This window comes from Nanorana parkeri, unplaced genomic scaffold, assembly GCF_000935625.1.
Source record: "Nanorana parkeri isolate BGI_ZX_2015 unplaced genomic scaffold, ASM93562v1 scaffold830, whole genome shotgun sequence".
Lineage (NCBI taxonomy): Eukaryota > Metazoa > Chordata > Amphibia > Anura > Dicroglossidae > Nanorana > Nanorana parkeri.
The window spans coordinates 673,151-676,941 of NW_017307098.1; positions in this window are offsets into that span (position 1 = coordinate 673,151).

Genomic DNA, 3,791 nt, shown 5'->3' on the forward strand with positions numbered 1-3,791 from the left:
ACGGCACATCACCTCGCTCGCAGCCAGGTAACGTTGTGAGCTCTCAGCCCTGTCGCTGTCAAACTGACAGGAGCGATAGCGACAGGGCTGAGAGCTCATCCGTTTCCTCGATCATCGGTGCGGTCCATCCACTGTCTTCTGGAGCTCCGCCCACCAGCCAATGAGAAGAGACCTCACTCCTCCCATCCACCGCACAAGGATCTCTGGCTGGGAGGGCGGAGCTTATCTTTAGCAGCAGATGGAGATGTCGGCGGCACCGGCTGGTCCTGCACGCTCCTGCCAGCTCCCGCCTCCGAGCCACGGCCGCCACAGTGCTGGTAAGTGGCGGCCTGGAGAGCCCTAAAGAGAATTCTGAGAAGAGCGCTGTGTAGTGCAGATGGGAGCCCTGTGGAGAACCCTGTGTAGTGCAGGTGATATCCCAAAGTGTGCCAAGAACATTATGGGTGGGGCCTACTTCTTTCCCACACTTTAATTTGTACAGGCATTCACATCTCTCATATACACAAGTGTTGGCCACATATACTGATATGCCTATTATTGCCAAACAAAATCATTAAAAAGACTATTTCATCCTTCTCTTCAATTTTTACAACAATCAATTCAAAAGCTTTTTTCAATGAAATTCAAGCATGTATTCAAGCAGACTTCCCTTTAATCCTGACTGCTGTCTCTGTTGTCAGTAGAATTTAGAATGGGACTTCAAATCTTTCTCACAAGAACCAGGTCTCCAGGCTTTAGACACTGAGTACCTGCAATAGAGGAAGGGTCTGGGATGCAAGAATATATTAACCAAAGGCATGAGAACACATACCAAAATACTCATAGAATCCACAGTGTGTAAGCATTTAACTGAACCTAATCTATCTGGAGCCTTCGGAAGGGAAACTCAGGCTTAGGGGAATGTCTCAAAGGTACAGTCACCATTCTTCCTGGATTGTACCAAGCACAGGTCAAGCAGGACACACAGAATCAACAGCAAAGGTAGCAAACCCTGGGACTATCCATAGCTTACCTATGTAGGTGGTCCTTCCTCCATAGTTATTTTTCCTTCTCAGGCACCAGGATCTACAGACTGTGATATTGGGGAGCTCACGGAGCACTCGCACAGGCTTTTCCATTAACAAAACGTCTTTATTTTCTGTTCAAATGGCAGACAGTAAAGGAAGTCCAACATAAATAGCTTGCTGCAGCATATAACAGATATGAGCTCACCAAGGCTCACCGTGTCCCAGTCCTGTAACACTTTAAACGTTTCTCTTGCAGCACTGCTGCTCCGGCCTCAATCCTCCAGGCCACTGTCTGTTACCTCCAGACAACTCCCAGTAACGTGCCAACCCGCACAATAGGCTGCACAAACCTGCAGCTTCCTGCTGTACTGGCCTCCACTGACTCCTAGGTGGAGTTCTCATGACTCACAGGTGGGGCCCTGAACAAATCCCAGCACCCTCTTCATGAGGGCTGTACCCAGGTGCATAATCACTATTAAAAAGGCATGGAACCATGGAATGGAGATTTGGAGGCCACATAACACAGTGGTATTGCCACGCAATGCCACAAGACATATTGAAAATGTCACCCACACTACAAGGTCAAATATGCTGAATGCCCTTTTATGAAGACGTTAGGCAAAACATAGTGAAACATGCAATGAGCAACATTTCAGAACCAAACGTAGTCCATTCATCAGGCAAACACAGTGACTGAAATATTGCTTATCACACTGTGTCACTATGTTTGTCTAGTGACCGTTTGGCAGTGGAGTGCGGGTGACTTTTTCAATATTACTGTAATTTGCGCAGTGCCATCCGCAGGTCCCACTTGTTCTATGGGATTCCAGTGTAGAGTGCGGAGGATCGATTACTAAATGTGGGTCTACAGACAGACTACGGCTTCCTCGTCTCAAGTATTAAAGGTTGTTCTGCCGGGTTGGGGAGCAGTTTGCTGTGCTGCCTCATCCACTGCTCTGTTCCGTTCTGCCTGATTGGTCTCCCTGCACATGTCAGAAAGTTTCCAGCCTTCCAGATAGGAATAAAATCATGTGCAATCCCAAAAGCATAGCTTCTGTCTGTATGGACATTACCTTTCTTTCCTTTTAACTACATACAAGTGCTTCAAGTGCATATAGTTCAGCTTCCTGAGCTGACACGTGTGCTGGTAAAAATTCTTGTATAATTATTTCTCTGTCTATTGTTACTGTAAATCTCATGTTTGTGTCATCCCATCAGAGGTATAATATTGGAATCCATCAACAAATGATTGTAAACATCTTCTCCCTCTCACTGGTGTAAGACTGTGATTTAGCTTACATTAACTCTACACAGTCAAGTGCATGATAATCTATCAACTAGCAAGTTTCACCATAAAAATTTACAAATATAAACACAGAATTTTCTTGTAAAATATCCCATTCAGTTTCAGGCCACATTCCCACTTTTCTTCATAAGAAGAAAAATATCTGGATTCGTTTCTAGTACATCTCTGGATTGTTACATGGGGAAGAGTCTGGACATATACTGTACAAACATTTCCTTTTGATATTTTCTAGCACTTGGTGGACCATAATAATTAGGGAATGTATTGGAACTAAATCTCCAGTAGGTGAGCACATGCCGCTATAGCATACACATAAGTAGGGGAGCCATTAAGGACTGAGTGTAAGCATTTAAGCCATTAAGGGACCTACAAAACAGGTCTATATTTGTCTCCATGTAATTGTGTAAGGATTCCAGTAGCATGTCCTGATAACTCATTACAGACTAAAACAAATGCAAGGTAATAACTGGGTGACCCGAGAGCAGGTGCCTCTGCCAGCATATTAACTATTTCCTCAGGGCAACAAAATAATTTCTAGTAGTAGCTTAAAACAAAGGAGCTAAAAGACTGGAGACATGTCTACAGCCATTACATCACATTTATCAATGGCTCATAACTAATTTGGTATTGCCCTACTGTATAATACAACAGTGGATGTTCTAGTGCAGGGGTGGCAACCTCAAATTCATCGGGGGCCGCATCAGCAGTATGGTTACCCTTAAAGGGCCGGTTGTATAGGACTATGCATCTACTCTTTATTATCATAAATAGTTGCCTCTGCATTCAGTTGCTACTGGTTTTAATAATAATTTAAGTAATCACTAGCCTTGAAAACAGAAGCCTAGGAAGAATAAGAGCAAGCAGATATTCAAATGTACAATTATTGTACAATTTATTAAAAAATTTTTTTAGGAACAGTAATTTTTTATTTTATTTTTTTAAACATACAAATATTGCCAGGCACTATTTATTACACATATGGCAAACACAAGGCATTAACTTTCTTTAACTTTTCTGACTGGATGTCTGACACTTTGCTTTTTTTTTTAACGATAAACTTTAAAATAGCAGCACACAGTTTATTAAGAAGAGGCACAGAACGCAGCCCTCTGGATGGGGGAAAAAAACTGCCCAAAAAACTGCCAGCAATCTCTGCCACTATGGACATTCAGTAAAAAAGCCAGCATCGCTGGCTGGAAGGACTGGGGAGGCGGGGTGGAGGTGGAGGCGGGCACCAGAGTGGCATTGTAAGCCGTCATGGCTGCAGAAAGAGAGGAGGCGGCGGTGGAGGCGGAGACAGGGCGGAGGAGGAGACGGAGCGGCACAGTAAGGGGAATATGTAATGCCTGCTCAGACTGGCCGCGCCGCTCACTTGCTGAAATCCCAACCTGGCAAAATGAGGTGGCTGCTGTGCGGGCCACATTACAAGGTCCGGCGGGCCGGATTCGGCCCGCGGGCCTTGTGTTTGCCACCCCTGC